The sequence below is a fragment of the Zea mays genome, chromosome 9, assembly GCF_902167145.1.
Source record: "Zea mays cultivar B73 chromosome 9, Zm-B73-REFERENCE-NAM-5.0, whole genome shotgun sequence".
NCBI classification, from domain to species: domain Eukaryota; kingdom Viridiplantae; phylum Streptophyta; class Magnoliopsida; order Poales; family Poaceae; genus Zea; species Zea mays.
Window position 1 is genome coordinate 99,184,047 of NC_050104.1, and position 12,992 is coordinate 99,197,038.

Consider the following 12,992-nt stretch of genomic DNA (forward strand, 5'->3'; position numbering starts at 1 on the left):
ATGAGGATCCAAGACCGTCACACCCTCAGCGATACAACGAGATCACCCCGTGAACTCCATTCTCGGCGATATTCATAAGGGGGTAACCACTCGATCTCGTGTTGCTCATTTTTGTGAACATTACTCCTTTGTGTCTTCTATTGAGCCATACAGGGTAGAAGACGCATTAAGGGATTTGGATTGGGTGTTGGCAATGCAAGAGGAGCTCAACAACTTCACGAGGAATGAAGTATAGAAGTTAGTTCCACGTCCTAACCAAAATGTTGTAGGAACCAAGTGGGTCTTCCGCAACAAGCAAGATGAGCATGGTGTGGTGACAAGGAACAAAGCCCGACTTGTGGCCAAGGGATATTCACAAGTCGAAGGTTTGGATTTTGGTGAAACCTATGCACCCGTAGCTAGGCTTGAATCAATTCGCATTTTACTTGCCTATGCTACTTACCCTGGCTTCAAGCTTTATCAAATGGACGTGAAGAGTGCCTTCCTCAATGGACCAATCAAGGAGGAGGTCTATGTTGAGCAACCTCCCAGCTTTAAAGATAGTGAGTACCCTAACCATGTTTATAAACTCTCTAAGGCGCTTTATGGGCTCAAGCAAGCTCAAGATCATGGTATGAATGCCTAAGAGATTTTCTTATCGCTAATGGCTTCAAAGTCGGAAAAGCCGATCCCACTCTCTTTACTAAAACAATTACCAATGATTTGTTTGTATGCCAAATTTATGTTGATGATATTATATTTGGGTCTACTAACAAATCTACATGTGAAGAGTTTAGTAGGATCATGGTACAAAAATTCGAGATGTCAATGATGGGGGAGTTGAAGTATTTCTTAGGATTCCAAGTCAAGCAACTCCAAGAAGGCACCTTCATTAGCCAAATGAAGTACATTCAAGATATTCTTACCAAGTTTGGGATGAAGGATGCCATGCCCATCAAGACACCCATGGGAACCAATGGGCATCTCGACCTCGACACGGGAGGTAAATCCGTAGATTAAAAGGTATACCGGTTGATGATAGGTTCTTTACTCTATTTATGTGCTTCACGACTAGATATAATGCTTTCCGTATGCATGTGTGCAAGATTCCAAGCCGATCCTAAGAAAGTTCACCTTAGGGCCGTAAAACAAATCTTGAGATATTTAGTTTATACTCCTAAGTTTGGCCTTTGGTACCCCAGGGGATCCACTTTTGACTTAATTGGATATTCAGATGCTGATTGGGCAGGGTGTAAGATTGATAGAAAGTGCACATCAGGGACTTGCCAGTTCTTGGGAAGATCTCTGGTGTCTTGGGCTTCCAAGAAACAAAATTTTGTAGCTCTTTCTACCGCCGAAGCCGAGTATATTGCCGCAGGACATTGTTGCGCGCAATTGCTTTGGACGAGGCAAACCCTTAGGGACTATGGTTACAAATTAACCAAAGTTCCTCTCCTATGTGATAATGAGAGTGCAATCCGCATGGCGGATAACCCCGTTAAGCACAGCCGCACTAAGCACATAGCCATTCGGTATCACTTTTTGAGGGATCACCAACAACGGGGAGATATCGAGATTGCTTACATTAACACCAAAGATCAATTAGCCAATATCTTTACCAAGCCATTAGATGAAAAATCTTTTACCAAACTTAGGCATGAGCTAAATATTCTTGATTCTAGGAATTTTGATTGATATTTTGCACACATAGCTCATTTATATACCTTTGATCATATCTCTTTCATGTGCTATGACTAATGTGTTTTCATGTGAATATTATGCTAAGTCATAGATTGAAAGGGAAATGGAGTCCTTGGCGAAGACAAAAGGCTTCCACTCCACTCCATCGAATTATTCATCCTTCGCCGTCGCTCCACAACGCTCTCCAATTTGGTATAATCTTCACTCCTATATTATTTACCAAAGGGGGAGAAGGTTTGAAAAGGGCTTATATTTCACTCACAAGTATCCGTTTTTGGCGATTCATGCCAAAGGGGGAGAAAGTATTAGCCCAAAGCAAAAGGACCGCACCAGCACCAATTTCAAAAATTTGTAGTCTTTCAATTTGTATTAAAGAAGTGTTTTTAAAGATTTTCAAATTGGTATCTTATTGTTGATATAAATTCAAAATGGTATACCCTCTTCAAAATTAATATCTAAAACCCTCTTGAACACTAAGAGGAGGATTTCTTTAAGGGGGAGTTTTGTTTAGTCAAAGGAAAAGCATTTTAAAACAGGGGAGAAAATTTCAAATATTGAAAATGCTTCTCAAAATCTTATTCATATACCTTTGACTATTTGCAAAAGATTTTGAAAAAGAATTTCCAAATCATTGCAAAACAAAACAAGTGGTGCAAGCGTGGTCCAAAATTTTAAATAAGAAGAAAGCCATCCATGCATATCTAGTAGAAATAATTATTGGTTTCGTTCCAAGAAACCTTTGCACTTACCTTATGCAAACTAGTTCAATTCTGCACTTTTATATTTGCTTTGGTTTGTGTTGGCATCAATCACCAAAAAGGGGGAGATTGAAAGGGAAATAGGCTTACACCTTTTCCTAATTGATTTTGGTGGTTGAATTGCCCAATACAAATAATTGGACTAACTAGTTTGCTCTAGATTATAAGTTTTACAGGTGCCAAAGGTTCACAACAAACCAATAACAAGACCAAGAAAGCGTTCAAACAAAGAGAGCAAAAGACAACACAAAGGCAACCTTGGTCTGGCGCACCGGACTGTCCGGTGCACCACCGGACAGTATCCGGTGCACCAGGGAGTTCCACTCTGAACTTGCCACCTTCGGGAAATCGGGAGGCCACTCCGCTATAATTCACTGGACTGTCCGGTGTAGCACCGGACTGTCCGATGCACCAAGCGGAGCAACGGCTCCAAGCGCCAACGGTCGTCTGCAACGGCTACAGTAAACAGGAACAGTGCCGACTGCGCGCGCAGAGTCAGAGCAAGCGTCAGAAGGCGCACCGGACAGTGAACAGGACCATGTCCGGTGCACCACCGGACTGTCCGGTGGCCTGGTTGTCAGAAGCTCCAATGGTCGGAACCCAACGGCCTGGTGACGTGGCTGGCGCACCAGACAGTGTCCGGTGCACCATACGACAACAGCCTCCATCAACGGTCATTTTGGTGGTTGGGGCTATAAATACCCCCAACCACCACACTTCAATGCATCCAAGTTTTCAGCCATCAAACCTCATACAAGAGCTCTAGACTTCATTCAAAGACACAATCAAAGAGATCAAATCCTCTCCCAAGTCCGAAATCACTCCAAACAAATTAGTGACTAGAGAGAGAGAGACATTTGTGTTCATTTGAGCTCTTGCGCTTGGATTGCTTTTCTTCTTCCTTCTTTCTTGTTTCCAACTCAATTGTAATCAAGGCAAGAGACACCAATCGTGTGGTGGTCCTTGTGGGGACTTGGTGTCCCGTTTGATTGAGAAGAGAAGCTCACTCGGTCTAAGTGACCGTTTGAGAGAGGGAAAGGGTTGAAAGAGACCCAGTCTTTGTGACCACCTCAACGGGGAGTAGGTTTGCAAGAACCGAACCTCGATAAAACAAATCATCGTGTCATTCTCTCTTATTCACTTGTGATTTGTTTTCGCCCTCTCTTTCGGACTCGATTGTATTTCTAACGCTAACCCCAACTTGTAGTTGTGCTTAAACATTATAAATTTCAGATTTGCCTATTCACCCCCCCTCCAGGCGACTTTCAGCTTGAATTAAATAGCGGAAAGGTACTTAGTTACATCAAGATGTCTGAGACATCCACAGAGTCTATTACATAAACATAGTGTTTAACAATAACATCAAAGTGAGGAGTATCGAAACATAGAAGATAAGCCTACACAGGCAGCTGACTGGGGGTTTGCCACTAAGAAAGAACTAGAACTCGTCATATTCCTGGAACTCCTCGAAGTCATCCATGTTGCCAGCATCACCTTCTGAGCACTGAGTACACTGGGGACAACCTGGGGTGGGGTGGTGTGTAAAGCAAGGGTGAGTACACATCAACGTACTCAGCAAATGTCCCGTTTGGTTAAAGTGGACTAGCTATATGTGGAGTTAAGGTTAAGCAGTTGCTTTTAGTTGGTCAAGTTTTATTACTATAAGTATAGCCAAATTTTAGTAGTAACCCAGTTATTACCCAGAGGCACTCCCTCCAAGAGGAAATACCAGAGATCAGAATTATAATCACCATTGTTAACCATCATCATAAGAGTAACCATTGTTCTTCTAATCGAAGAGGATCCCAAGGCTGCTCATAACCACGAGCACGACTGATATACCAATTTTTTAACACTCTGCAGAGGTCACACACTTTACCCACAAGTCGTGATTCCCATTCTGCCCGGGGTTCTAGCCTCCCCATTGATCACTACCAAGGTGACCTGGCAGGGTCTCACTACGTAGCCTTTACAAAGATTTCCTAGAGGACATAGCCGCCCGTTAGGTTTCTCTAGTTTGATAAACACAGTACATCTCCCCAGAGGAAGGGTGACTAACAAAACCAAATCAAAGAACCTCTGCAACCAACCTTGGCAGAGCAAGTACCGTGCCCAAACCCCATTGATGGCCCTACGGCGAAGCCAACTACTCCTCTGGTTCCTCTAATTAATTAGCTAAGGGCGTCCCATTCCACCCTCATGGTTGCACTATTATCCCGGGTTGTCACTCCCCAAACAGGTCCTTACGGAGAGGCACTCAGGAAAGAGCTTGAGCCCCCTAAAGTAATCACAAGGACCCCATTGGGATAACATCATCGTATCATAAAAGATCACATCATGTTCATTGATTAAGTTTAAGCAATAGCATAAACTAACCATGATTAACCCAAAAAGGTAACAAGGGTAAGGGAAATAGAAACTAGTCAATCCTTAGGTTTCAATAAAGTAATGCGGGACAGTGAATTCTAAAGTAAAGTAGGACATGATAGGTCTGAGGACACTTGCCTTCACCAGGTTGCTGCTCAGGGAGGTCTTCAACAACACACTCAGGAAACTCGGATTGCTCGTTGTCTAAATAAAGCGAGCATGCATTCAATACATTTGAAAAGTACAAGTGAACATCACACCAAACATGTACAAACATTGGAACACATACTAAAAAGACTTAATACTACATAAAGGATAATGTATTCAAAGTATAACATAAACTATTACCTACATTAACTTTGTTTGAAAATAGATTACTATTTCTCCTAAGTGTTATTTACAAGTACAAAATCATAGATCAATTTATTTTATGGTGACCTAAAATTTAGAACAGAGATGAACTGATGTAATACCTATTATTAATCTCACAAGCTCAAACAAGTTTAAATCTCTAAGGTTCTCCTTTTATTTATTTTATTAAATAAATAAAACATACACCTACATTAGTTCATATTCAGTCATAGAAATTAGAATGTGCAGACAGTAAATGAAACCATTTTATTTAAACAGAGAATGATTCTATGAACATTTTGCAATTTGAATCACTAAATTTGGAGTTCATATGCAAAAGTTATGAAATAAACAAGTTTGGGAATTCAAAATCTCTACTACTCTATAAGACTCTAATGTAGACCACCCGTGCACCATGGTTCTGCCTCCTGTCAATCTGTACCGTCCGTATCATCGGAAGGCTCCTTTGCGTCGACCGGCCCCCCGTTCTGCCCACTCCCGAGCCGTCGCCACTCCACCCCTCCAATTCCCCGTTTCTCACGCCAGGTAGGTTTTCGTCACCTCCGCACCGCCGCCTCCATTCGTTGTCCGCACCGCCGCCTCCATTCCCCATCCGCACCCTCGCCGTCCACGCTGGTCGCCTCCATTCCCCATCCACACCAGCGGATCCATGCCCCCGCTCCCGCGACGCGCGCCCTCGCCTCCCCCCTGCCCGCCCCCGCCCACCGCCGCTATACTCGCCTAAGCCCACCTCTGCCCACGATGATGATGCAGCGCACACCCCTCCCCGTGCCTGTCTAAGCGGCACTGCCAGCGCGATGCCCGCCTACCCCCACCCGCGACGACAATGCAATACCCGCCGATGCAGTGTGCCCCCTACCCCCATTCCCTGCCGAGGCAGCGTCCACCCCCGCGCGACGACGACGCGATGCTTGTCGAATTCATGTTTTGATTTCTTCCGTCACAAGTTCAGTTGCCAACATGTGCACGCAGAGTTTCTTCCGTCACAAGCCAGGCGCTCAATCATCTAACACTACCGCTCTGTCACCAACACCGAGGTCGTCGACTACGATAGCTGCCCTGGCGAGAAATGATTGATTTGTGAGCAAAAGAACCGGTCACATCTGTAACTCTGCAACATCTCTATGCTACTTTAACTCTGCAGTGTTTTATTGTTTGTTTTGTGGATATATGTTCAGTGTTTCTGCAGAGTTTCTGCAGTGTTTTGTTTGTTTTGTGGATATAAGTTCAATATCTTATATATAGCATGCTATCTGATACAGTACTGCAGATGGGTTCTCTATGTTCAGATTAGTGCATTGTCGTTCATTTTTTGGCCAGTTGTTTATAGTACTTCGTTACACCTCTGGATGTGTGAACTTACAGCAACCCAACGAGAAAATTTTCTTTCTGCTTTCAATTTGCTCCTTTTAAGTGTCATATTAGCTTAGACCCATGAAATTACTTGATTGCTTGCTCCTGTTTGCTTTGAACCATACTTGAACTGTATTTCATTTAGTTAATGAAATCTTGGTTTGCCTATTCTAGCAACTATGTTTCCTTGACCATGCTGATCTAAGAGCAATTATTTTGGATTAAGCATCACTGTCAATTGGCATTAGGTTAGATGAAATTTAGTTCATATAATATTAGGTAATGCATAGTTGAAGAAAAATCTTCCCTTATAGGAACAAGCATGGGCTATAATGATTTTTTGTTTATGTTTTCATTTCTTTATATACTTATTTAAGATCTTTTCATTATGTAGATGGAACTCTAGCAGCATAGTTGGTGAATTTGATGGGAACTCAAAGAGGGTTCAAAGCTATGACTTCAAGCCAACACGTCCATTTCGCATTGTGATACGTGGTGAAGATATTCTAGCTAACTTTTATGAAGGACCACCATTTAAATTCAAGCATTCCATAAGGTTAGTAGTCATTACTGGTTTCTGACCTAGCTAACAGTGTATAACTAGCTCTTTGCCATAATTATTTGTTATGATCTTGCTTATCTTTTGCCAATGGGCCAGATATACACATCGGATGTGGATTACTTTACTGCATTTATTGTGTGAATCAAAACCTTCATTTACCCCTGTATCAGTGATGTAGTCATAAACAAATAAAACACTTTCCATTTTATCTGTCACACGGTCACCTTAGTAGCAGTTTAACTACACTGATGATAGTTGTGCATTAGCCAAAACTGACACTGAATATAATTCTCCCTCAAACTAAGAGTCGCACAACAACATGGGTACTGTTGCTGATGTGGAAAGTATGAGTAATGATGAACAGGTGGCCACTGATGCAGCTAGATTTTTTTCTCCTGTTGCTGCTGCTTAGCTCATGGGCATGTGATTGAAGCAGATCTAGCACAAATGATGTGCTGCATAACTAACATTAGAATTGTACTCAAAGCAGATCTATCTAAATTGAGATGAGGCCTGATCTATTAAAATTGTTGCTGCTGATGAACTTTCTTTTATCGGTCTGTGGGGATTGTTTTTAGATAACTTTTGTGATTAGCAAGTGATGATTCCTTGTAATCTTGTTTGCAGCGGAATGAATGCACCGAGCTGAGAAAGGACAGAACAAAGGAAGATCTTAAAATCAAAGCTAAAGAAGTGGAGATTCAAAATCTGAAAAAAGCTAATGTGTAAGTGGTTTTTTATGCCCTGGTACATCTTAAAGACCAAATTTGAGTACTTCTTTTTGTTGTACTTGAGCTGATCATTTTTTATGCAGCATGGAATAAATGAGGTTGATGTGGAGCTAAAAAAGGATGCTAAGTTTTTTTGGGTGAGGTGGTTATCATTGGCTTGTTATGTGAACATTATTGTGATGTGGTTTCATGTTATCCAGGTGAGGTGGGATGACGCTATAGATCTATTTTTTGAGTAAGTTAAATTTCAGAATCTGCATATGAAAACTATTGAAATTCTGACACATATTTCATCATTAGGTGCCAGTTTAACAACTTTTTGCACCACCATGTCGAGAATATCATTGGGTCATGTCTGGAGAGTAAGAATGATCAACTAATGGGCCATGTTCTTGATGAGTGTAAACTTGTTACAAGAATTTTGGAAGCAGAGAAGAACTCTGCTCTATCGTCAAACTTAACTGAGGTAGTTAAGTCAAATTGTCTTACTGTGTCTATTGTTTCATTGTGGTTTACCTTAATCTTTTTATATTTGTTTGTTCATTTATATTTTCTTGCAACATACATTGTCTTAAGAGGTAATGTGTGGACGCCTCCCTTCTCCCTTAATACGAGTATATATTTTAGAAATTATGGGATGAACTGTGTGTGGAGTGTGTTCGTAGATGCAGTCACTTTTCACACCTAATTTATGGTAGTCATTGACACTTCACTGCATGAGTCATCATTTTATTTTGTGGTCTTCTTGATACATGTTTCTCTCACATTAGACACAATCAATTACTTTAAACTATAATTTTGTGAAATGCTTGATGCAAAACATTGTCGAAGACATCTCCATTAATCAAATTGGTGTGCAAGTTCTGTATTTAATTATACGAGTCCTTTAACTACAAATTTTGGCTCATTGTCGCAGAATTGGACGGTCGCATCGATGCTAGGTTCCAGCAGAGGAGTCGTGCCTCCTTGATTCCTTCACCGAGGTGCCATACTCTCAAAACAAATACTTGATAATCATTTTGATTTTGGTTCTTTATTGTTTATTTAGAGGTGCCATACTCTCAAAACAAATAGCTAGAGTTTTGATGTAGGGCTTGAGTCTTTGCTAGGGATAGCAATGGTGTCGACGCATGGCGATACAGCCGGGCGGAGCTCTAGTCAAGAAGACCTGGCAGCCACCATGAAGAAGTGCATTAGCAATATGCCTCAGGGTAATCAATCTCTCCTCTGATAAAGAAGCAGAATTGTGTTATTTGTTTCTTTCTCAAACTTGATTTGTAGTGATTTTGAGGACTAGATTTTTTGCACCATATGCAAAATTTGATGTGCTTCGAACCAAAACAAAAAAATTATCTTTCAAAGATTAGGAGATCGTGAATTCATAAAGTTTTTTTAATGAAGTGATTCATAAGGGATAAGTAGCATAAAATAATTTATTTTATGATGTTATCTTTGTGGTTTAAATTTGAAACAAGTAGGAGGTCTTGTTATGTATATGACTATATTCTGATGTTTTTGAAGATCATCCATTTACTCAACAACAGCTTCCAGCTTGCAAGACTACACTTGCGACTCAAACAGTAAGTTTGATTGTCTGTGCATTAGTCGTATCTCATTTTTTGAGTTATTTCTCAAGGTTTAGAGATTTAGAATACGATGATGATTAATGCAACTAACCCTGTGAAACACAAATAGGTCATTCTTGTACTTATGTTTATGGGCGTAGTTTTTATCATGATTGGCCTTGGTTGCATTGCAACATCAAACATGGTAAGTTTGATCTGTGTTGTGCATTATACATTTATATTGTATATAAACCTGAAACCTAAGCCGGTTTTGAAACACAAGTTTCCTGTAATTTTATGCTTCCAAATAGGTTGTTGAAGACTTGAAGTGGTCTATCACTGTCAGTATGAGACTTCATGCACACTGTGGAGTTTGTTCATGTAAGAACAAAACATTTTTATTTTCTACACTGGACACAACAAATCTTGAAACCAGCCATTTTCCTAACCCTACACTTATTAGAAGCCATGACTTGACTTTGTTGTTGTCTAGATTATCTATATACTGGACCAAGTTCGTGCACTAGAAAATGAGATGGTTCTTCGTTTAATTATACTTCCTAGAACATGGCAAATCTGAAATTTCTGCACTTTTGCTTTGAGAATATGTTAGGTATGAGAATATAATTTCCAATGACCTATACGGGCATCCCATTAGTGATAAGAAACTAAGAAAAGTAGAGCTAAGTGGAGTAGAGGTAAAGTTGAGAAAAGGTTGCAAGATTGAAAATATGGAAATCTGGCATATGTATGAAAACCTATTATGATCAATACAAGCTTAACCAGCATGGGATCTTTTTCAATTTCGATGTTTAATCAGTCTGAAAGAAACAATGATATATGTTTAAATAGTCTAAGAAAATATGATATGGTACAAAATGAAAGCCTTTTGTAACACCCTGAATTTGGGGGTATAAAATTTCTTTCTAACTATCTACCAATTTAACAAATAGATGTCGGCTCTATGGACGAACACTCGACCAACACTTGACCAAGTCAAGTCAGATGAGGAGTATGAGGGCCTAGCCATGTGCGACGTGATGGCGACTGGTCCAACGATGAGCAGCAAGATGTGAGCAAAACTAAGAACTCACCTGCCCTGGAGAGCAACATCCATGGGAGTGAGGCAAAATGGTTGGTACCACCACAACATGGACCCGTTCCTGAAGATGTCCAAGGAGGTGGTAGCTGGCACCAGGATGCCTTGCGCGTCATTGTGTCACCGGCCGGCAACACGCTGCACTGGTAGTGGTGGGTTTTATGTTTCTTAGGCATCTGCTTCTATGCTTTGAGTTGTGCTATAGAGTGGTTGTGGCTTTGTAGCGTGTACATGTCCAATCAACAAAATGCCCTGACCTGGCTGTAAAGAGAGTCCATGTTCATCTATATCATGTGGTAGTAGGAGTATTATCTTCGGCAATAATGTTCCCTATGGGAAAAAACAAAATCCCTACTGTAATTAAAGTCACCTCACTTGGCTAACATACATGTCCTTTGGTTGATCAATATAGTGACACGGACAAAAAATTGGACTATGTTCTGAACGTGTGGTAAGGGCATCTCCCGCATAAACTTTTCTTGGTCCATGATGCATCAACTATAAAGGTTGACATTCGATGATCCTTATGCCAACGTTGAGTGATTGGAAAAAGTAATATTTGAAGTGCTGCTCAGATGCTGGCACTTAGTAGGCACAAGATAATATGCATTTGACTTGAATTCTGGAAAAAAAAGTGTTAGTAAACTAAAGTTAATCTTACAGAGATTAACATCATCATGAACATTACTTATACACTGACCGATGAAACCCTAAGAAAAAGGATAATCTACAGCAGTCCTAGCTTCCCATCATCTATGATCCTACAACATTTATCCTTCTGGTAATCGTTTTGCTTCTTCGACAATATTTAGATCTTTATACTACTGCTTGCAAGAGGAAAAAATAAACCATACAAATACACGAGTCTTTCATCGAGGACAAGTAAAATCTCATCTTTTCTCAGGCTCTCCTTTATTTACAAAGGATTTGGGAGCCTATTTTTTCAACTTTTGTGGTTGTACTCGCTCAATATTACCGACTACTGGTAATGGTAAAAAGCTATAGGCCTCGATATCTTCTGTTGTACAGGTGTTATTCTGTAATCCTAACCGTTGCCATCTCAATAGGAGGGTAGCGTGCAATTCTAAAAGATGATAAAAAACACAAACAAAATGCAAACGGTCAGTGACCAAAAGATCAAATGACAAGGATAAATGGTTTTCAATATATAGCTTTGGGTCTTGGGATCTATTTACCTCATGTGGCAATAAGCTTGTCAACATGTGCCACAATATGCTTCCCATAGTTGTAGCTTTTTAGTGCATTCAAGTAGACCTTGATACGAGAAAGAATCAATTCACGGTTTTGGTCATCACATATCTCCAAAACCTTCTGCACAACATAGTTTGCGAACTGGTTACATAGTATGCGAACTGGTCTTTCATCATTGCCTAGAAGACATAAGTTTACATTACAAGTGTTGTTAGAATGCATCGAGTCTAATCTTGCAGCAGCAGGCCATCATACTTCTGATTTTAAAAGAAAAAAGGCGAGCTGAGAATCATTGTTGAAAACAAACATGTAACGGCTCGTTCTCATCAGTTGTGCCAACTACCAAGCATTTCATTGATCAGAATATGTCGTTGCTCAGGAGAACCAAAAGTAAGACAATTCTCAATAGCATTGGATGCAAATTTTTGCTAGCTCATCTTCACTATCTTTTCTCGTATCAATATAACACACATTTGTACATAAATTTTTGTGGTATTATATGTTTCCGTTGCAACGCACGAGCACTCACCTAGTATGAAATTAGGGCTAATTCAGTGACTAAATAAAAGTCTAGGGCTCTAATTAAAACAAACTAGGGACCTATGCGCTAAAACAGAGGACAGCGAGTTGATTTCCTAAAACCAGGGGGTTTCTTAAGCAAAACAGCCACGTGAAGGGGTATCAGATGAATCTAACCGCTAGATCAGAAACCGACGGCTGAGATTAGATCTGCGGCCGAGGGCGCGCGCGGGCAAGCATTGACAAGCGGGATAGGGAGTGTCAGCGACATAGGGGGAGAGAGCGTGCTGACCGAGCGGGCCCAGCGCCAGGGGGGAAACAGACGACTACAGGGGTCCGAGGGGGTGCGAGCCGTTCGATCAAGATCGGATGGGGGAAATCAGACTGGGACGGATGAGCGGCTGTGGGTGGCGCTGACAGGCGGGCCAGGAGTCAAGTGCGCGTGCGCGAAGCGGTACCCGCGGTCCAAGCCGTTCGATCTGAATCGAGCGGAGGGGATCAGACCGGGGAAACAGACGGCTGGGGGCGGCGCCGCTCCTCTCCACGGCGGTGAGGTCGCCGGCGTTGAGGCTAGCGCGGGCTAGGTTGGCTCCGAGGTCTCCGGAGTTGGGCAGAGAGGAAGAGGGTGCCACGGCGAACTCAATGGCGGGGAAGAGACCATGAATCCATGGGTAGAGAGGGGAGAACGGTGGTGAGAGAGTCTCGGGCGGGCCGGAGAAACTCCAGTGAGCGATTCCGACCACGGGGAGGGGACTTAAGGCGCACTAAGGCCTG

General features: G+C 41.6%; 1 long non-coding RNA gene across 2 annotated transcripts; it reads left to right on the forward strand.

The window, feature by feature from the left end:
* Nucleotides 1–6,969: 6,969 nt before the first annotated feature.
* Nucleotides 6,970–9,399, forward strand: LOC109942400 (uncharacterized). Of its 2 annotated transcripts, none has more exons than XR_002265168.1 (4): nt 6,970–7,086; nt 8,124–8,289; nt 8,740–8,806; nt 9,345–9,399. It is a non-coding gene; the product is annotated as an uncharacterized lncRNA (long non-coding RNA). The 2 variants fall into 2 exon arrangements; XR_002265167.1 differs by lacking the exon at nt 6,970–7,086 and adding an exon at nt 7,944–8,023.
* The last annotated feature ends 3,593 nt before the right edge of the window (nt 9,400–12,992 follow it).